Genomic DNA, 22,799 nt, shown 5'->3' with positions numbered 1-22,799 from the left:
GAGATGGGGAAGCCAAGCACATGGAGTAGAATGGGTGAGCCTTGACCTTGACCTTCTGCCTCCAAGGTCATGCTCCTCCCTCACAGATGCAGTCCCAGTTATGGCATGACATGACTTTAGCAGTGTCTTCCTGAGCCATTGGCAGACATCTGCAAGTTTTATCTTTTGATTTGAGGCACCTTGGACTCTCCAACTGAGATCCTCTTTCCTCCGGTCCCGTTGTCCGAATGTACTGGGAAGCAGCAGGGCTTGTCCAGGTCATGGTAGTGACAAGAGGCAGCTAGCTGGACACCCCTGTGAGCAGACCCGAGCTGAGGCAAAGTCAGGCTCAATCCAGCAGGGCTGCTAGGAGCGGAGGAGCAGGCATCAGGGCAGGAGGCCTCACCTCGCCTGCAGAGTAGAATCACAGGGGAGTTTCTGTCGGGTCCTACTCCAGGCCAATTGCCAGAATGTGGGGGTGGGAGCCAGGCATCCATGATTTTTAAAGTTTCCTAGTATTTGGCCAAGGTCGAGAGCAATTACCTTCGATCAGCAAGTGCATCTTCAGTGCTTCTTGATGTTTGCTGATTCCAACTGTGCTTAGCAAAGGTCTAGGCACTGTGGGGGGAAGAAACACCCCTGTCCTTACAAATTAAGGTGAAACAGACAGGGGCTGCAGGACATTCTCCTCCTACTTAGCACTGAAATCAAATCAGACTCTCCAAGAAAACATTGAATCCTCCTGGTCACGCTTTATGCCTCTCCATCTCTAGCCTGGCTTTGAAGGTGAAGCATATTTGAAAGATTATTTTTAAATGCAATCTGGTAAAGCCCTGCCCAGAAAGTCTCCCAAAAGGGCCCACACGGTGTGTGGAATGTGGCAGAGAGGTGACAGAGTGTGGGCTGAGCCAGCGATGTCCCGGGTGTTCCTTTGCCAGCCATGGGCACTGGGACAGGCTGGAGTGGTGGCCAGGACCCAGAGGAGAGTGAGAGAATGGCAGTTCCCCCAGGGCACACTGACCTGCAAACAGGTCCAATTTCAATTCCAGATGCAGGAAGCTGAGAGGCAGGCTCCCATTCCCCACATTCATGCCCATCAGCAAGCCACGCCACATCCAGCAGTCAGCCAGCCATTCACTGCACAGAGGCCCCCACCAGGCCAGCAGCAGCTGTCATCCTTCTTCAGTCATCTGTTCCTCAGACACTTTTGTGGACAGGGCCCAAGTAACTTGATTAAGGTAAGATGAAATGAGAAATGTTTGCTCCTTGAAAATTGCTAACATCTGTCCTGGCTAGCAGAGCTAGCAATCTTTGTAACTGAGGAAAGAGAATCCCTGAGGAGTCTGGGTGTGGGGACGATGGCACTCCCTGTGCACCCACATCCCACCTGCCTGCCCCTGGGAGCTTGCAGGGAAGACAAGGCATTGCTGTATGAGGACCTGGACTCTGGTCTTGACTCCACCAGGACTGTGTGCCCTTGAGGCAGGTTTGCTGGGAGGAGGAGCTAGAGGATGTGAGCAGGTGCAGCAGACAAGAGGTGGTGCTCCATTTGCCCCTGCAAAGACCTCCTTCCTTCCTTTGAGCCCAGAAGGGAGTGAAATGACCAGCACATGGCCACAACCTGACCTTACGGAGGTGGCCTCAGTGGGTGGGGACGGGTCTGGCTTCAGCGTCTGGTCAGGTGAATGAATGACTTCCAAGAACTGTGCACAGGGAGGTGGTTGGCAGGTGGACCCAGGGCTGGCCCCAGAGAGAGATCACTGTGATGCCACTTTATAGCTGATGACATGAGGCCAAGAGGCATCTGAAGATGTTACAATGACCCATTGCTTGTTCAAGTCAGCGAGGACACAGAGAAGGAGCCAGGGATAGCAGTTCTGGCATCTCCCACGTCTACAAGACAGCATCACCTAACACGGCTGCAGCTTCCCCACTTCTGTGCAGGCTCCAGACTGGGTCCCTATGGTGGATTAATGATGGCCACAATTCCTTGTCATTTTCCCATCAAGAATTTACTTCCCTCCCCTGGACCTGAGCTGGCCACAACAGCTCAACCAAAGGAAGGAGGAAGAAGTGACGCTGGGCCAGCTTCTGGCTAAGTGTTAAGAAGGCTTCTGGTTCCTCACTTTGAGGAGCCCTGAGCCTCCATGTGAGAAGCCCCCAGCTCCCTTCACCAGAAAGTCTGCATGGAGACACTGCATAGAAAGGCCATATAGGGAGCAAAAGGCCTTGAGACCACGTAGACAGGCAGCTGTTCTGGGACCCTGGGAGAGCATCCAGAGGACTCCAGCCCAGGTACCTTCTGCCTGCAACCTCCCAAGAGACCCCAAGTGAGACCAGCCAAGAACTGCCCAGCTGAGCCTAGTCAACCTGCGGAAACATGGCAGGGAATATACGCTTGCTGTTACAAGCCATTAAGTTCGGGGTGGTTTATTACACAGCAGTGGATCACTAAAGACCTCTCCATTGCTGTCTTTAGGTAACTTTCTGCTGCCTTCATCTAAAAGCCAGGCCCCAGAAATCGAAAATGCCCCCCACATCAGAGTCCCTGTAGGGCATCTCCACAGCATCCCTTGTGGTGCACGTGTCTTCAGGTCACTTCCGACTTTCATATGTCACACAATGTGCAAGTGCAGAGGATGCAGGAGGCACCAGATGGACCTCGAATTGTGAAATCCCAGGAGCCCATCTCCTGGTTCTTGTGGACAGGCTTAAAGCACAAACAAGCCCTCCTGATTCCTTTCATCCTCTTCCCTCTCCTGGGACTGACTCTGATTCAGCCCCTCAGAAGTGCCGTCAGCTCTGGCCACTCAGTGCCCTTCAGGCCTGGCTTGTGCTCATGCTGTCAGCCTGGGGCCCACCCCCAGCATCAGGGCAGCTTGGTTCTTGCAGCCTCTTGAGTGCAGACTCGGCCTCCTCAAACCCCTGCAAGGCCTCCTGCTTCAGGGCAGCTCTGAGGGGATGGCCCGAGCCGCGTCCTCACCAGCACATCCTGATGGACCCAGCCAGCCTCCAGCCTCCCCTAACCACTGGCACTGGGTCCCCTACCCACCCGTGACAGGAGCCCCACTCTTCCAGATCAACAGGGAGATATTAAAAACTCTCATTCCAAACCATAATTCTCTCCAAAAGAGAACCGGGGCCTCTTCACTCACCTTGGCCCCTATTCCACGCCTTGGCCTTGGAGGGAAAAGTATGGTTTAACAGATATTTTTATGAACAATTTCAAATGCATGCGAAAGCAGAGACAGATGTAGATCAGACCCCCGTGGGCCATCCCCAAGGCTCATGGCCATTCTCGTTTCCCATCGCCTAGCCTCTGTCTCTGCACTCCAGGTTACTCTGAAGTAAATCCCGGCTATCACATCATTTCATTGTAAATATTCAGGCATGGAGCTCTAGAAGCGAGGACTCCCCTCTTCAACTACAGTGCCATCGTCCACACATTCTGAGAATCTCGTCTGTGCTGGGCCCTGCCCCGAATGCCTCCCAAGTAAGGCCCACTGTGGTATACGCCAGAAATGAGAGTGCAGGGCTGGCCCTGAGGTGTCACCTCCCCAGTTTTGGATGCTCCATAGAACATGGTAGGGCCAGAAGCCAGAGGAGAGTGAGAGAATCACAGACAGACACGCAGGACAAGATTCCAAAACCCAACTGGACTTGGACGCAGCCACAGTGCCGCTCTGTGCACCGACGCCCCCCTCTCATCACCTTCCCCACTAGAGCTTCCTGGCCTGGTTTTGGTGTCCTTGGGTGGCCTCAGAGCTGCAGACCCCCTGAGGGTAAAATGGCTTAGTCATTCACTGTCACCCCAAGAATAGTGCACATTCCAGTGAACAGCTGAGCCCAGCAAGGGCCATCTGCCCGTTGCCCATGCACCAATGTCCCTGTACTGCCCTTCTTGGCACTACCCAGAATGCCTCACTCAGAAGCATCGCGGGACTCCTGGCTTTCCCATACATCTCAAACAGGGACCAGAGCAAGGGAAATAAATACGAGAAATTAAAGTCTGTTTTCATTATGTAGCATTTTGAAAACAAGTTAGCTTGCAAATTCCTAAAACACAGTAATTATGCCTTTATGCCGTTTTGTGTCTCTCATAGTTTCTATACCAGCATTTCTAACCTTGACACTATGGAATTTCAAGCCAGACAATTCTTTGTTGTGGGAGGCCATTCTGACACTGTAGACTTCCTAGTCTGTACCGCCAAATGCTAGCGGCAGCCTTTCTTCTCCAAGCTGCGACAACCAAAAATGTCTGCAGACATTGCCAAATGTCCCCTGGGAGGCAAAGCTACCCTTTGGTTGACAGCTGCTGATCTATACAACAGTAAGTATTGAATTCATTTGTATCTTGATTTATTTCTAATTGTCTTCAATTCCCTCTGAAAGACATGTGTACTGACTGTGCTAGATAAATTAGAAATGAGGGGGCGACTGAGGATTTTAAGAGCTTCACGTTTGCCTGTCTTAAGGGTTTTGATAAAACTTGCCAGCAGTTTTGTGATCACAATGGCTATTAAGACTTCAAATATATATATTATATTTAAACCAGAAGCAGCTCAACAAAATAAAAACTAAGCAAGTAATTGTGGTATACTGAATAATAAGACTAATTCTTCTTGTTTTACAAAAATTTTTTTTTTTACACAAGATGGTTGCTAGGGTTGGAGACAGAAATAAGTCGAACCACTGTGATGTGTTTCCCATAGACTCTGAGAACTAAGATTGTAGTTTTACAGGACTTGACCAAAGATTTTTATCCATTTTTTGGATTTTTTTCTCATTCCATTATTTTTCCGTTTTTATTGCACCCCTAAAAGAGGCAAAACACCCTTCACAATGTCCACATTGCAGCAAAAGCTGTGGGATGATTTACATCTAGCTAAAAAGTTAGAAGTTTCTGGAGTGACCAGTCCTGCATTCCCCTCACTTTTGCTGATGATTTCAGTAGATGGTTTGGCCCTGCCCTGCTATCAAGAAGTTCAGATGTCTTCCTTGAGCTCACAGATGCTAGTGCTGGGGGAAAGGTCCCAGGTTATTGATCACCAGGTGAAGACAGGCTGGCTGAGTAGCTACGGAGATACTCACCATGGGCCTCAGGGCCGAGGCTCCAGGAACTCAGATCTCAGGCCAGTGCTGTGTGGCCACAGTGCCTGCTGAGGGTGCAGCCTCGCGAATCCTCAGCTACAGTGCAAGGGCTTCCTTATAGACGAATTGTCGCTTTAGTAAGCAGAGAGCAGGGCCATGAGGTAATGGACTGAGAACAGGTAGGGCTGGTGAAGAAACAGAGCAAGGAATGGGTATCTGTGGCCCCTTGGAAGACGCAGCAGAGAGCTCCACGGGAGTGGGAGGCCGGAACAGGGAGGCTGATCTGCCTCCCAAAACTGTGCCTGAGACTGAACCTCTCTCCAGCCCGAAAATAGGCCAGGAGGGCTGGGCTGCCTGTCCCCGCAGCCTCTTTAGGGTGGGGGTGGCAAGAATGTTTCTCTCCAGCGACACATCCAAGCGTCTCCCACGCCACGTTGTCAGCTACTCTGCTTTGAGGCTTAGTTCCAACCCCTCCCAGGAAGGAGGAAGAAAAGACTCATGCCTGAGACCAAGTCCCAGCAGGCATCTCCTTAGGACGGAAGATGGAAATGTTAACCTTTTCTGCTTGCTGAGCAGGCAGTAAAAGGAAGGCTGTTGTGAAGAATAAGACCCTGGGCACACTCTGTGCTTGGGGACATGATGTGCCCTTGACCACAGTGCACAGGGCAGAGGGTTGGAAAGCACTGACCCTTCTGCACAGGGGAGGCATTGAGGGCCCTGGGTTCCCACAGGGCTGGCTGGTCAGTGCCTCATGGGTGCCTAGCTGGGCTGGAAGTGGCCCCCTCTCCCACGGTCGTAAACAAGGCTGGCCTCGGGAGGGGCTGCCCAGACAGCCGGTACACCCAGCAGGCCGGGCCCAGCTCATTCCACTGCAGCTGTGGGGGCCCTGGGGACTTAAACAGAAGCCCGTGTCTGCTAACAGAGGGAACATTGTTTCCTGGAGTGGGATGCACTTTTTTCTCCTCTCCCTTCATAGAGGACAGGGCCATGGAGGCGTGTTTATGTTACTGTTATTTTCAGCTTGGCAAAAATGTAAATGTGAGAGTTCACACTGACAGAAAATCGACAACATTTTCCCTGTGGACAGGTGCGGCTGTCACCCACTGCTCAGGTCCAGGAGGGCAGCTCCCCCAGGGAGGCCAAGGGGCTGGGAAGGTGAGTACACACAGAAGTCGGAAGTAAAGAGCCACCAGCAAAGGTGACCCACCTGGACACCTTCACCACAGCAGCACTGGGCTCTCACCCACTGTGCCGTGATGCTGCAACCCAGGCCTCATGTGTCTCCCTGGGCCTGCCTCAATGCGGGCTGCCTGTGGCCTGTCCCCTTGCCTTCTCCAGGTAAAAAGTCATTCTGTTCCTGGAGCTTTCGTGGCGTCTCATTTAATCTCCATAACAATAAATTCATTCATTCATTCATTCATTTATTCAACCATCTATCCAGCCATATGTATTGACACTGGGTTCTGGGGTCAGAGTAGCAGATGGCACAGATATGGAGAGAGGAGCTTCTGGGGAGGACAGAAAGTAAACTAACAATTACAAGAGGGATGGATGAATGGCAGCAACAACAGTACTAACCACTAGTTCCCAAGACCTTGTGATGCGCTGGGCATATAGAAACTCACTGGATCTTCCCCATGCTGATTCAAAGGACTCATTCCATCCCTGCTTTACAGAGAGAGCTGAGTCACTCAACCACGGCCACATGGTTGTTAAGTGGCAGAGCAGAGGGACAGCCCCAGAAATGCCCAAAGCCTGCTCCCCCAGAGGCAGCCCTCGGTTTTCTGAGGCCTGTGGGAATTTGGGGGCAGATACACACTGAACATCCCTCTTGGGTTCAGGGCTGTTTGCAGAGCCCCAGCCTGCTGTGCAGGGTCAAAGGCTGGTCCTCTCCAAGTGTAAGCCAGGCCTTAGGGAGAGGCAAACACCACTAACTTGTTCCTGCCCTCCCAATGCCTCGGTCACGCTGGGCCCTCTAACCCCATCCTGCTGGGGAAGAGTCCTAAGGTCCAGGTAGCCAGGAAGGACCAGTCTAACCCAGTGCTTCAAGAAGTGACTTAGGCAGCATCACCCATGTGTGGCCAGCTAGCACCCCAGGCCTCTGCCTAAGAGGAGAAGAGGAAAGAGCTTGGCCTGGGAGTTAAACAGCCTTCCCCTGGATCCTCCACCAATAAAGCTGATGAAGCTACTTGCTGCCACTGGCTCAATGGTGCAGGGAGCCGACGGGGAAGCCAAGGCCTCCAGCCTGGAGTGTGGGGCCTGGTGAACAGAGGCAGGGAACACTGGCAGTCAGGGAGCGTGTGGTCAGAGGAAGCAGGGTCAGTGATTCGGGCTGGAGCTCCCCACGTGGGAGGGTAACTGCATGTCAGAGGGGCAGAGTGTGCATTGAATAGACGTCCCATTTGAACCCAGAAGGAGAAGGTCTTTGTTTGGATCTTCTTGTTAGACAAGTGAGATTAAGAGACTGACCCCACATCTCAAAAAACCAACCATCCAGGGGCACAACCAAAAAAACATAGTCCAACACATCAATCATGGTCAACAGCTGAAAAAAGATGGACGTGTGAAGGGACCAGAAAGGGAGCATGGGGGTTGCTGCTGCAGCTGCTGATCCCCAGCCCTCACTGGGAAGAGCATGAGGCACTACTTGGTCCCCATGGCTTGCGTGGCCGCCCCCTCCTCCATGCGAAGATGAGATGCAGAGAGGGGCCTTGGCCCAGTGTCCTTTGGAGACTTTGGTGAGAACTTTTTCCTGTGTGTCACTATCTCCACCTTTACCTGACAGACAAAACCAAACCATAAACCACGGCTTTCTCCATTATTAGGCCCCACATGAATCATTCCCACAAACCACATTGGAATCCAAGTGCTGGGAGGATGGGCCCCTGGGCAGGAAAGTTCTCAATAATGAGAGAGTCTAGTGGGAAAATACCCTCAGAATCAGGGCTCCTGTTGAACAACTGCTCTAAGAAAGTCATGTGGTGAGGCAGGCAGGGGCACACTGCCCTGTATCCCTGGCATACCAGTACATGTGGCCCAGGGGAGGTTGCAGATGTAGATATGAGCCTTCAGCCCTCCTCACCTTGCCAGCCTGCTGCTTCTCTCGCATGTTCCTCTCCCATCCCCTTCTGCCGCAGCAGCTGCCCTTGGCCCAGCTGGATCTAGGGTGCACACACCAACAATGAGGAGTTCCCTTCAGGACAAGCCCAGGAGAGAAGCCCATGCAAGCTCTGGAAGCAGGCTCAGGGCCCCCCCGAGCACAGTGTTTCAGGACCCCAGTGCCCAGAATGTGGCCTAGCAGGGCAAGCATGGTTTCCTATGAGTGCATCTCCTTGGCCCTTCAGCTTCCTCATAATGTGGTTTAGGGCACAGTCAAACGAGAGACGGAGCAGCTTTCTCAAAAAGGGGACCCAAGAAAAGGTCCTATTGCCTGACTTTAATGGTGATGCCATCTGTGTGGACAGGTGTGTATGTGTGTGTGTCTAGTTCTCTCTGTCTGTCATGCATACACGCATAGTCTGAGACCCAGTTAAGAACCAAGAGGCAAACAAGTCTTCATTCAACAGAACTTTGCTTAAGCAAAAACTATACCATGGCAGGATGGGTTATTCCATCCTCACACAAGTTTTGCTTTTTATATCTCACCTCTGGTGGGAAAGGGGACTTTTTATCATTATTATTATTATGTGACATCAAAGTTATGCCAAGAATGATTCACATTTGTGTGAATCTGTTTGCTGCCATATCTCCACTATGGTGACATAACCACCATCACCTTCCCAGGAAGCGGGGGGATCAAGTTGCCCAGCACAGGACACAAATCATGCATGGGTCACTCATCAACCTGGGGCTGGAGAAAGAGAAAAGGACACCCAAGGGGAACAGGTATGAGCCCGAGGCAAACAGCGAAGATGTTTTCAGCCTCCCTGCTCTGTCCTTTCAAGCAATGGTCAGGTCAGGTACAGCCACAAGAGGAGATGCAAGAGAGGTGCAGGACAATGAAGTCCATTACACTCACAGGCTCCAGAAAGGGGGTCACCACATACCAAGCAGGACCACAGGGGAAGCACCAGTGTTGGTCAGGAGGCAGAACGCAGGGGCGCAGGGTGAGCTTGGACCATGGCCTTTGTTGGAGTCTCCTTGGGATAGCCAGGGTGGGGTGAGCAGCTTAAGATGGGCTACAGTAGATAATTCTGAAGGGCTTCAGGCTGTCAGGGCGGTCTCCAGCTGCCTGGCACCTGGCCCTGGGATGATTAGGCAGAGGAACATAGCCTCCTGGAGTGTGCGGGCCAGATGGATGAGGTATGCCCTGGGTTGGGTAGTTTGCATATCAAACGCATGCCCTCTTGCTGTCTCTAAGGATTGACTAGCTCCAAAGAGCCAGTGTCGCCCCAGCCAGAAAGAGTTTTTTAAGATGTCAAAATATAATAAACTGTGTGCAATGGTGCATGCCTGGAATCCCAGGTACTCAGAAGGATAAGGCAAGAGGATTGTTTGAGCCCAGGAGTTCCAGGCCGTAGTGCACTATGTTTGTACCTGCAAATAACCACTGCACTCCAGTCTGACCAATAAAGCAAGATCCCATCTCTAAATAACAAAATCAGTTCCCTTGACTCCAAGCATCTTTGTGATCAGCTCCAAAAAAGTGATCTCTTTCTGGAACTGGACAGCTCCTGAAGCTCCTCCAGATGGCATGGAACTGTGGCAGGGTTAACAACCTCAGGCCGACCCTCCTGAAATTGTGTCCAGAGTTGGTTCCTTCTGGTGGGTTCGTGGTCTCGCTAACTTCAGGAATGAAGCCGCGGACCCTTGCGGTGAGTGTTACAGCTCTTAAAGGTGGCTTGTCCAGAGTTTGTTCCTTCTGGTGGGTTCATGGTTCTTGCTGACTTCAGGAATGAAGCTGCAGACCCTCACGATGAGTGTTACAGCTCATAAAGGTAGTGCAGACCCAAAGAGTGAGCAGCTGCAAGATTTATTATGAAGTGTGAAAGAACAAAGCTTCCACACCATGGAAGAAGACCCCAACGGGTTGCTGCTGCTGGCTCAGGTGGCCAGCTTTTATTCCCTTATTTGGCCCCTCCCATGTCCTGCTGATTGGTCCATTTTACAGAGTGCTGATTGGTCCATTTTACAGAGTGCTGATTGGTCCATTTTTACAGAATGCTGATTGGTGCATTTACAATCCTCTAGCTAGACACAGAGCACTGATTGGTGCGTTTTTACAGAGTGCTGATTGGTGTATTTACAATCCTTTAGCTAGACACAGAGCGCTGATTGGTGTGTTTTTACAGAGTGCTGATTGGTGCATTTACAATCCTCTAACTAGATGGAAAAGTTCTCCAAGTCCCCACTGGACCCAAGAAGTCCAGCTGGCTTCACCTCTCAAAATCACTGGCAGAACTCAGAACTGAACCAACACTAAACACAGGCACCTGATGCCCTCCTTCCCACTTGCTCTTCAAGTTGAGGTGCTTATGCCAAGTGAGCCTGATGTTATGACTCCAGACAGTGTCAAAACCATGTCAGCAGTTTTGTGGGACAGAAAAAGATGGTTGCTCTCTCTTTGCCCGTGGCCCAGCGAGTCCTCAGAGACTGTAGCGAAGACACCAACACCACAAGGCTCAAGGGGCGCCGCATCTCCTGCATCTGCCAGGCCGAGAGCAGCTGGAGGAAGCCTTTTCCCAGCCTGTCACCAGCCACCATGGAGAGAGACCACAGTGATGCATCTCGCTGGCGGACCAGGGGAGGGGAGCCAGCCCCACCTGCCTACCAGCAGCAGGAAAGAACACATCCTACAAGAAGGGGCAGGAGGGCTGCTTGCAGAAGACACTCTTGTGTATTCAGTGGGTTGTCCCCCAAGGCCAGGATCCGCCATCAACATGGATCCGGAGGCATTGCTCAGGACAACCCCAGGAGAGTTGACCTGCACTGAATGGAAGTTGAATGATGAGAAACCAGCCAGTCCTGCTGGCCATCCCTTCTTCACAACCATACCTGCCACCTGCTCTTCCAGCTTGCATGTGACAAGGCCCTGTGGTGAAGACTGGGAAACACACCTGCTGTGGCACAACTGTTGTATTAGTTTCAAGCAGATTACCTCCAACATCCCCACATACAATGAAATCATCTTCCATCATAATGAAATGAAATGAATACTAATGGCCAGAGAAATTAGTAGCAGGATTGAACTTTGTATATATAATTTTGCCAGTAAAAACTTTTTAATAAAAGCAAAATAAATATTACAATACAAAAATTAAAAAGTCATGGATTAATCATTACCCTAATGTGTTTTTTTTAAGTGGGGGCACGCACGAAGAAACACTTCCAAAAGAGTGAACTCCAAAGCTTTAGAGACTGGCTCGCACCCAGACAGACAGAACTGAAGCGAATCCAGTTCACCAGGCTAGCCTCGTTCATTTCCACCCTACTCATTCAACACAGGAATACGGCATAGATCCGGAGTATGAGGAACCAACTGCCCCAGAAGTGAGCGCCAACAATTCTGAATTGTCACTCTTGCAAACTGACTCTTGGAACCAGCCTGCAACTGACTCTGCTTATATCCTGTGTAATTGGAGGTGTTCCAAATTAACTTCCATGTAGAAGGCAATTAAACATACTTATTAAAACATAAGTAATAAAATGTGCACTCTTTAAGCCTGGACATATATCACTAAAAGACAACACTAATAGCAGCAACTGTGTAGGACTTAGACTAATAAACGGTTTGGGGGGAAGGAGTAAGTACTTCATCACGGACATTGCTTAGAATAACCAGCATATAGTGATAATAAAAAGCTGACCAACATGTAGTCAGTTTTATTACTGTTTTTAACGATGCTATACACAAGGCACTCCTTTATTGCCTGCATGCAGGGTAGGCTGTTCCCACCACCTACCCTTGGTATGCCACTGTGTCCTTGCCCCCAAATTTCATCAAATCAGATGAAGTGCATTGACACTTACTGTTAGGAACTATATCATTATTGTTGCCTGACTTGCAGAGAAGTCAGTCATTTTCAGAAAGAGTCTACTGCAAGAAGCTCTTTCCTCTGGAATGGCCCTACAAAAGGAATAGGGGAAATATGTTTAAAAGGAAATAGCAACAGGTTTCATGATCACTTAAGAACTGGAGGTTTCTGCAAGACAAAATATAGCAACAACCAAATTTTAACTCAAGCAAGTTAGGAAAATTATTTTCCATATATATGACAGGCCAAGTGTACTTGTATTGAATGCACTCATGCCAAGTGACCAACAACAGCAAAATCCATTGATGTCCCAATAGGTGTATGACAAAGGACATGGACAGAAAATTCAGAGATGAGAACATGTGTGCAAGATGGCTGAATAGGAACAGCTCCAGTCTACAGCTCCCAGCATGAGCGATGCAGAAGATGGATGATTTCTGCATTTCCAACTGAGGTACCAGGTCATCTCACTGGGGTGTGCCAGACAGTGGGTGCAGGACAGTGGGTGCAGCGCACCATGCGTGAGCTGAAGCAGGGTGAGGCGAAGTGAAAGGGGTCAGGGAATTCCCTCTCCTAGTCAAAGAAAGGGGTGACAGACAGCACCTAGAAAATCAGGTCACTCCCACCCTAATACTGCGCTTTCCCAATGGGCTTAAAAAATGGCACACCAGGAGATTATATCCCGCACATGGCTCAGAGGGTCCTACACCCATGGAGCCTCGCTCATTGCTAGCATGGCAGTCTGAGATCAAACTGCAAGGCAGCAGCAAGGCTGGGGGAGGGGTGCCCGCCATTGCCCAGACTTGATTAGGTAAACAAAGCGGCCAGGAAGCTCGAACAGGGTGGAGCACACCACAGCTCAAGGAGGCCTGCCTGCCTCTGTAGGCTCCACCTCTGGGGGCAGGGCACAGACAAACAAAAAGACAGCAGTAACCTCTGCAGACTTAAATGTCCCTGTCTGACAGCTTTGAAGAGAGCAGTGGTTCTCCCAGCACGCAGCTTCAGATCTGAGAGCGGGCAGACTGCCTCCTCAAGTGGGTCCCTGACCCCCGAGTAGCCTAACTGGGAGGCACCCCCTAGTAGGGGCAGACTGACACCTCACACGGCCGGGTACTCCTCTGAGACAAAACTTCCAGAGGAACGATCAGGCAGCAGCATTTGCAGTTCACCAATATCCGCTGTTCTGCAGCCACTGCTCCTGATACCCAGGCAAACAGGGTCTGGAGTGGACCTCTAGCAAACTCCAACAGACCTGCATTGCAGCTGAGGGTCCTGTCTGTTAGAAGGAAAGCTAACAAACAGGAAGGACATCCGCACCAAAAACCCATCTGTACGTCACCATCATCAAAGACCAAAGGTAGATAAAACCACAAAGATGGGGAAAAAACAGAGCAGAAAAACTGGAAACTCTAAAAATCAGAGCACCTCTCCTCCTCCAAAGGAATGCAGCTCCTCACCAGCAACGGAACAAAGCTGGACAGAGAATGGCTTTGACGAGTTGAGAGAAGAAGGCTTCAGATGATCAAACTACTCCGATCTACAGGAGGAGATTCGAATCAATGGCAAAGAAGTTAAAAACTTTGAAAAAAAAATTAGACGAATGGATAACTAGAATAACCAATGCAGAGAAGTCCTTAAAGGACCTGATGGAGCTGAAAACCAAGGCACGAGAACTACGTGATGAATGCAGAAGCCTCAGTAGCCGATGCGATCAACTGGAAGAAAGGGTATCAGTGATGGAAGATGAAATGCATGAAATGAAGCGAGAAGAGAAGTTTAGAGAAAAAAGAATAAAAAGAAACAAACAAAGCCTCCAAGAAATATGGGACTATGTGAAAAGACCAAATCTACATCTGATTTGGTATACCTGAAAGTGACGGGGAGAATGGAACCAAATTGGAAAATACTCTGCAGGATATTATCCAGGAGAACTTCCCCAATCTAGCAAGGCAGGCCAACATTCAAATTCAGGAAATACAGAGAATGCCACAAAGGTACTCCTTGAGAAGAGCAACTCCAAGACACATAATTGTCAGATTCACCAAAGTTGAAATGAAGGAAAAAATGTTAAGGGCAGCCAGAGAGAAAGGTCGGGTTACCCACAAAGGGAAGCCCATCAGACTAACAGCGGATCTTTCAGCAGAAACTCTACAAGCCAGAAGAGAGTGGGGGCCAATATTCAACATTCTTAAAGAATTTTCAACCCAGAATTTCATATCCAGCCAAGCTAAGCTTCATAAGTGAAGGAGAAATAAAATACTTTTCAGACAAGCAAATGCTGAGAGATTCTGTCACCACCAGGCCTGCCCTAAAAGAGCTCCTGAAGGAAGCACTAAACATGGAAAGGAACAACGGGTACCAGCCACTGCAAAAACATGCCAAATTGTAAAGACCTTCAAAGCTAGGAAGAAACTGCATCAACTAACGAGCAAAATAGCCAGCTGACATCATAATGACAGGATCAAATTCATACATAATGATATTAACTTTGAATGTAAATGGGCTAAATGCTCCAATTAAAAGACACAGACTGGCAAATTGGATAAAGAGTCAAGACCTATCAGTGTGCTGTATTCAGGAAACCCATCTCATGTGCAGAGACACACATAGGCTCAAAATAAAGGGATGGAGGAAGATCTACCAAGCAAATGGAAAACAGAAAAAGGCAGGGGTTGCAATCCTAGTCTCTGATAAAACAGACTTTAAACCAACAATGATCAAAAGAGACAAAGAAGGCCATTACCTAATGCTAAAGGGATCAATTCAACAAGAGGAGCTAACTATCCTAAATTTATATGCAGTCAATACAGAAGCACCCAGATTCATAAAGCAAGTCCTTAGAGACCTACAAAGAGACTCAGACTCCCACACAATAATAATGGGAGACTTTAACACCCCACTCTCAACATTAGACAGATCAACAAGACAGAAAGTTAACAAGGATACCCAGGAATTGAACTCAGCTCTGCACCAAGCAGACCTAATAGACATCTACAGAACTCTCCACCCCAAATCAACAGAATATACACTCTTTTCAGCACCATGCCTCACCTATTCCCAAATTGACCACATAGTTGGAAGTAAAGCACTCCTCAGCAAATGTAAAAGAACAGAAATTATAACAAACTGTCTCTCAGACCACAGTGTAATCAAACTAGAACTCAGGATTAACAAACTCACTCAAAACCACTCAACTACATGGAAACTGAACAACCTGCTCCTGAATGACTACTGGGTACATAACGAAATGAAGGCAGAAATAAAGATGTTCTTTGAAACCAATGAGAACAAAGACACAACATACCAGAATCTCTGGGACACATTCAAAGCAGTGTGTAGAGTGAAATTTATAGCACTAAATGCTCACAAGAGAAAGCAGGAAAGATCTAAAATTGACACCCTAACATCACAATTAAAAGAACTAGAAAAGCAAGAGCAAACACATTCAAAAGCTAGCAGAAGGCAAGAAATAACTAATATCAGAGCAGAACTGAAGGAAATAGAGACACAAAAAACCTTTCAAAAAATTAATAAATCCAGGAGCTGGTTTTTTGAAAAGATCGACAAAAGTGATAGACCGCTAGCAAGACTAATAAAGAAGAAAAGAGAGAACAATCAAATAAACGCAATAAAAAATGATAAAGGGGATATCACCACCGATCCCACAGAAATACAAACTACCATCAGAGAATACTATAAACACCTCTACGCAAATAAACTAGAAAATCTAGAAGAAATGGATAAATTCCTTGACACATAAATCCTCCCAAGACTAAACAAGGAAGAAGTTGAATCTCTGAATAGACCAATAACAGGCTCTGAAATTGAGGCAATAATCAATAGCTTACCAATCAAAAAAAGTCCAGGACCAGATGGATTCACAGCCGAATTCTACCAGAGGTACAAGGAGGAGCTGGTACCATTCCTTCTGAAACTATTCCAATCAATAGAAAAAGAGGGAATCCTCCCTAACTCATTTTATGAGGCTAGCATCATCCTGATACCAAAGCCTGGCAGAGACACAACAAAAAAAGAATTTTAGATCAATATCCCTGATGAACATCGATGCAAAAATCCTCAGTAAAATACTGGCAAACTGAATCCAGCAGCACATCAAAAAGCTTATCCACCATGATCAAGTGGGCTTCATCCCTGGGATGCAAGGCTGGTTCAACATACACAAATCAATAAATGTAATCCAGCATATAAACAGAACCAAAGACAAAAACCACATGATTATCTCAACAGATGCAGAAAAGGCCTTTGACAAAATTCAACAACTCTTCATGCTAAAAACTCTCAATAAATTAGGTATTGATGGGACGTATCTCAAAATAATAAGAGCTATCTATGACAAACCCACAGCCAATATCATACTGAATGGGCAAAAACTGGAAGCATTCCCTTTGAAAACTGGCACAAGACAGGGATGCCCTCTCTCACCACTCCTATTCAACATAGTGTTGGAAGTTCTGGCCAGGGCAATTAGGCAGGAGAAGGAAATAAAGGGTATTCAAGTAGGAAAAGAGGAACTCAAATTGTCCCTGTTTGCAGACGACATGATTGTATATCTAGAAAACCCCACTGTCTCAGCCCAAAATCTCCTTAAGCTGATAAGCAACTTCAGCAAAGTCTCAGGATACAAAATCAATGTACAAAAATCACAAGCATTCTTATACACCAACAACAGACAAACAGAGAGCCAAGTCATGAGTGAACTCCCATTCACAGTTGCTTCAAAGAGAATAAAATACCTAGGAATCCAACTTACAAGGGATGTGAAAGACCTCTTCAAGGAGAACTACAAACCACTGCTCAATGAAATAAAAAAGGATACAAACAAATGGAAGAACATTCCATGCTCATGGGTAGGAAGAATCAATATCGTGAAAATGGCCATACTACCCAAGGTAATTTATAGATTCAATGCCATCCCCATCAAGCTACCAATGACTTTCTTCACAGAATTGGAAAAAACTACTTCGAAGTCCCTATGGAACCAAAAAAGAGCCCGCATCGCCAAGTCAATCCTAAGCCAAAAGAACAAAGTGGGAGGCATCACGCTACCTGACTTCAAACTATACTACAAGGCTACAGTAACCAAAACAGCATGGTACTGGTACCAAAACAGAGATATAGACCAATGGAACAGAACAGAGCCCTCAGAAATAATGCCGCATATCTACAACTATCTGATCTTTGACAAACTTGACAAAAACAAGAAATGGGGAAAGGATTCCCTATTTAATAAATGGTGCTGGGAAAACTGGCTAGCCATATGTAGAAAGCTGAAACTGGATCCCTTCCTTACACCTTAAACAAAAATTAATTCAAGATGGATTAAAGACTTAAATGTTAGACCTAAAACCATAAAAACCCTAGAAGAAAACCTAGGCAATACCATTCAGGACATAGGCATGGGCAAGGACTTCATGTCTAAAACACCAAAAGCAATGGCAACAAAAGCCAAAATTGACAAATGGAATCTAATTAAACTAAAGAGCTTCTGCACAGCAAGAGAAACTACCATCAGAGTCAACAGGCAACATACAGAATGGGAGAAAATTTTTGCAATCTACTCATCTGACAAAGGGCTAATATCCAGAATCTACAATGAACTCAGACAAATTTACAAGAAAAACACAAACAACCCCACCAAAAAGTGGGCAAAGGATACGAACAGACACTTCTCAGAAGAAGACATTTATGTAGCCAAAAACCGCATGAAAAAATGCTCATCATCACTGATCATCAGAGAAATGCAAATCAAAACCACAATGAGATACCATCTCACACCAGTTAGAAGGGCGATCATTAAAAAGTCAGGAAACAACAGGTGCTAGAGAGGATGTGGAGAAATAGGAACACTTTTACACTGTTGGTGGGACTGTAAACTAGTTCAACCATTGTGGAAGTCAGTGTGGCGATTCCTCAGGGATCTAGAACTAGAAATACCATTTGACCCAGCCATCCCATTACTGGGTATATACCCAAAGGATTATAAATCATGCTGCTATAAAGACACACGCACACGTATGTTTATTGCAGCACTATTCACAACAGCAAAGACTTGGAACCAACCCAAATGTCCAACAATGATAGACTGGATTAAGAAAATGTGGCACATATACACCATGGAATACTATGCAGCCATAAAAAATGATGGGTTCAGGTCCTTTGTAGGGACATGGATGAAGCTGGAAACCATCATTCTCAGCAAACTATCGCAAGGACAAAAAACCAAACACCGCATGTTCTCACTCATAGGTGGGAACTGAACAATAAGAACACGTGGACACAGGAAGGGGAACATCACACACCAGGGCCTGTTGTGGGGTGGGGGTAGGGGGGAGGGATAGCATTAGGAGATATACCTAATGCTAAATGACGAGTTAATGGGTGCAGCACACCAACATGGCACATGTATACATATGTAACAAACCTGCACGTTGTGCACATGTACCCTAAAACTTAAAGTATAATAATAATAAAATTAAAAAAAAAAGAAAATTCACAGATGACAGAAAATTCACGATTTATAAAGGAACAATCATTCCTCATAGCCAGACTGTGAAACAAACACAAAACAAAAAGGAACAATCGTAAGGAAAAATGTTTTCTTCTCAGGCACTCAACCAATGGCACTTAAAAGTAGGATATCGGTCAGGCACGGTGGCTCACACCTGTAATCCCAGCACTTGAGGAGACCGAAACAGGCAGATCACGAGGTCAGGAGTTCGAGACCAGCCAGGTCAACATGGTGAAACCCGTCTCTACTAAAAATACAAAAATTAGCCTAGTGTGGTGATGGGCACCTGTAATCCCAGCTACTCGGGAGGCTGAGGCAGGAGAATTGCTTGAACCCAGGAGGTGGAGGTTGCAGTGAGCTGAGATCACACCACTGCACTGCAGCCTGGGTGATAGAGCAAGACTTTGTGTCGAAAAAAAGCGGAATGTCATTTTTTATGTCTTGTAGTTCCAGTAATACGAGAGTGTAGTGAGATAAGCCCCTCACACTCCATTGCCAGAAGAATAAATATCGGAATAATATTCATCCTCCATCAGTTATATCTAGTTTGCTCTTTCACATTTGATGTTGTTTATAGCATTGGGCCACTGCATTCTGAGGATTTAGACATCTTCTCTGAAGGAAATTGAGCCCCCTCCCTGAAGCTGCAACAAGAGCATCCTGAGCTCCAGCCTGAGCAGGGCTGAGAGTGTTTGTATGGGTTTGAGATAGAAGGGTCTTCCAGAACAAGCCTTTCCTGTGTTCCGCCAACCATTGGCAAGAGAGCTCTGTCCCGTGGGGTGTGGATAACGTGCATATCAGAAGCATCCTCGCCTGATTCCAAGTCTTCTGGTAGCTCCGTTCTGCCAGACAGGCAGGGCGTTTTCTTGGAAACTTGTGTCACATATTGTGTAAACAGGGAGTTCCACTAGAGTCTTTCATCATCACAACACATAAAAGACACATTAAGAAATTCCTGAAATTGCAGCCTTAAGACAAAGGACCCAGCTCTATGCCACAGGCTCACACATTCTTCAGGTGGTTGATTGCATCTTACATTTTAAAATCTCTCAGCAGTGATGATAGAGTAGGTAAAGAAAGTACCTTGGAAAATCCTACAAAACCATCAGGCGTTTTGGTCTACAAGAAGGAGTAGGGAAGTAAGAAACACTATTGTGAGGGTTCAGGGCCCCACGATGGGCAGCACAGCTCACTTCTGTTCCAAGGAGTTTCATTTTACCTGCTCCCGGATACACAGAAACCTCAGTACAAGATTCCAAAGGAGCAGACTGGGTAGGATTATCACCTTCCAAACCCAGAGCTGACCTCCCTCTCACTGCGGCTTCAGCAATTCTTTCTGCAGGTGGGACATTGGCTAAAGGGCCTCTATTCCCACAGAACCCAGCCAAACGTAGGTGGGCAAGAGGAACACGCTAGGACCAGGGGCTCCTGAAAATTGCCGGTGGCCGCATCTTTTGGGAGAAACCATTTGCAATATGAATTGAAAGTCTCTGCTCTCTCAGAGCTTTTAAGATTTTTCTACATGTCATTGTCATTATAAAATTGTAAGAGGATATATTTAGATTTGAATCTTTTTTTTGTCATTGTTCATGCTCAACACTCAACAGACTCTTTAATTCTAAAGATGTATTGGCTTTCTTCAGTTTGGGAATATTTTTTCTATTATTTTTTAGGTAAGAGACTGGGAGTGGTGGCTCATGCCTGTCATCCCAGCACTTTGGGAGGCTGAGGTGGGAGGATCAGTTGAGGGCAACAGTTCAAGACCAGCTCGGTCAACACAGTGACACCCCATCTCTATAAAAAATTTTTTTAAAGATTATTGTCAAATTATGACAATAATTAACAGTAAAAATAAATTCCTTTACATTAGGTAAATGACGAGTTAATGGGTGCAGCACACCAACATGGCACATGCATACATATGTAACAAACCTACACATTGTGCACACATACCCTAGAACTTAAAGTATAATAAAAAAAATAAATTCCTTAAATAATAATTTTTAAAGCCCTTTACATGTAAAGCTAAAGCCCACCATTCCCAATCCCTCTCCATGTCCAACCTTACCTAAAGGAACCACTATTATGAGTTTGAAATATAAATGCACAGTGTACACACGCACACACACACACACACATTTAAGAGATATATATATATTACTTTGAAGAGTTTTCATCCTTCTTTCTTTTCTTTCGTCCTTCTTTCCTTCTTCTTTTTTTTAGGAATGGGTTCTTGCCATGTTGTCCAGGATGGACTCAAACTCCTGGGTTCAAGAGATCCTCCTGCCTCAGCCTCAGAATAGCTAGGACTTCAGATGCCACCTCACCCAGCTTTTTGTGGGGTGGGAAGGGAGGGCTTTTTCTGTCTTTTAAGGACTTCCCTACCCCAAAGTCAAAACCACATATTTCTTCTATGTTTCTTTAAAATATTTTGTGGCTTTGTTTTGGACATTTAGGCCTTTAAACAAGTGGGAATTTACATTTGTGAATAATGCAAGGTGGAGATTCAACACCTTTTTCTTCTCTATGAATAACCAATTAGACCAACTGTGCTTACTGACCCATCTATCCCCACATACTGGAGTGCCATTTTGTCACACACCAAATGCCCATGTGTATATTGGTCTGTTCCATGGTCTGAGTGTTGATGTCCCTCAGAATTCATACATTGAAACATAATCCCCAATGTCATGGTATTAGAAGGCATGGTGCTTGGGAGGTGACTAGGCCATGAGGGTGGAGCCCTTAAGAATGGAATAAGTGCCCTTATAAAAGGGACTCCAGAGAGCTCCCTTTTCTCTTCTGCCATGTGAGGACACAGTGAGAAGGCACCATCTATGAATCAGGGAATGTGAGCCCTCAGCCAGCACTGAACCTGCTGACGCCTCAGTCTTGGACTTCCCGGCCTCTAGAACCGTGAGAAACAATTCTTATAAACAGTTCTTCTAAACTGTTATTTATACACCACCCAGGCTATGGTATTTTGTTATAGCAGCCCAAACAGACTAAGACAGTCTAGTTCTTGAGTTTATTCTGTCCTACTAATCTACTTGCCTATTCTATAGCAATGTCACAATTTCCATTTCTATAACTTTAAAATATATCCTATTAGGTTGAGAAAAAAGCCCCTCTTCTGATTCTTTTGGCTATTTCTTTTTTAAAAGATGGGTAATACATGCCTAGAGTACAAAATTCACAAAGCATGGCATAAAGTCACCCTCTTTCTCTCACTGCTGTTCCCCAGCTATCCAGTTTTCCTCCCCAGAGGAAATCTCTTCCATTTTTTTCCAGGAATATCCTAGGCATATATCAGCATACAATTATGGAAGTATTCAGTATGTATTTTGTAAATCCTTCCTATCAGTATATATAAAACTGTCTCATTCTTCTACATTCCACTGTATGAAAACCATGTAATTTATTTATCCAGCCTCCCATTGCAGACAGTAAGCTTGTTTCTGAGATTTTACTTTTCAAAATGATGTTTCAGGAAGTATGCATGCATATACATTCTACACATGTGAACATATCTGTCCAATAAATCCTTAGACGTGTGACTATAGTCAAAGAGCACTGACACGTGTTTTTAATTCTGATAACAATGCTAGAGGTTCCATGTTTATATTCTTATCTTAGATATGTTGACATACTTCCCTGCGCATCCCCGCCAACACAACATGCTATCAAACTTTTGGGTTTGATACCAGATAGATGAAAAATGGCATCTCATTGTCCATATTTGCATTTACTTTATTATGAGTGGGTCAGGCATCTTCTCATATGTTTAAGAACCATTCGTACTTCCTTTTCTTGTTCTTTGCTCTTTTTCTTTGATGGTGGTTCTTTTTCTTATTGACTTGAGAGAGCACATTGTTATATTCAATAACTTAATTTCTGTGGCAAATATTGTTCCCATCGTTTCCCCATCAAAACATCATTTCTCTTTTGACTCTGTTTATAGTGGGATTTTTGTCTGATTGTCATGCAGAATTATTTTATTTGTATTATTAAATTTATTAATCTTTTCTATGGCTTCTGAGTTTTGTGCAACACTTAGGAAGGCCTCTCTTACTTATTTTTAAATTGTCTTAAATTTTATGCTTTCCTAATTTCATTTTATAAGGTTAAATCTTAGATCCAATTGCCATTTGTTCATATAAGAAGTGAAGCAGGGGTCCAGTTTTCTGTCTTGATCAGCTTGGGCTGCTGTAACAGAATACCATAGA

The sequence above is a fragment of the Gorilla gorilla genome, chromosome 14, assembly GCF_029281585.2.
Source record: "Gorilla gorilla gorilla isolate KB3781 chromosome 14, NHGRI_mGorGor1-v2.1_pri, whole genome shotgun sequence".
Lineage (NCBI taxonomy): Eukaryota > Metazoa > Chordata > Mammalia > Primates > Hominidae > Gorilla > Gorilla gorilla.
The sequence above is the reverse complement of the archived record's forward strand: the minus strand, read 5'-3'. Positions refer to the sequence as shown.